Consider the following 275-nt stretch of genomic DNA (forward strand, 5'->3'; position numbering starts at 1 on the left):
AGGCAACAAAACACACAAAACGTATTATGGTTGCAATGGGATCGAAGTGGAATGGAAGTGGAATGGAAGTGGAATCGAATGGAAGTGGAATGGAAGTGGAATGGAAGTGGAAGGGAAGTGGAAGGGAAGTGGAAGGGAAGTGGAAGGGAAGTGGAATGGAAGTGGAATGGAAGTGGAATGGAAGATATATTTCAACGCTGTGCTCTTGTATCTAGGTGGCTTATGGTTCAAAACTACAACAAAATGGCACGATGATCCTGAAATCCAGTACTCCA

Source organism: Branchiostoma floridae, chromosome 16, assembly GCF_000003815.2.
Source record: "Branchiostoma floridae strain S238N-H82 chromosome 16, Bfl_VNyyK, whole genome shotgun sequence".
NCBI lineage: Eukaryota > Metazoa > Chordata > Leptocardii > Amphioxiformes > Branchiostomatidae > Branchiostoma > Branchiostoma floridae.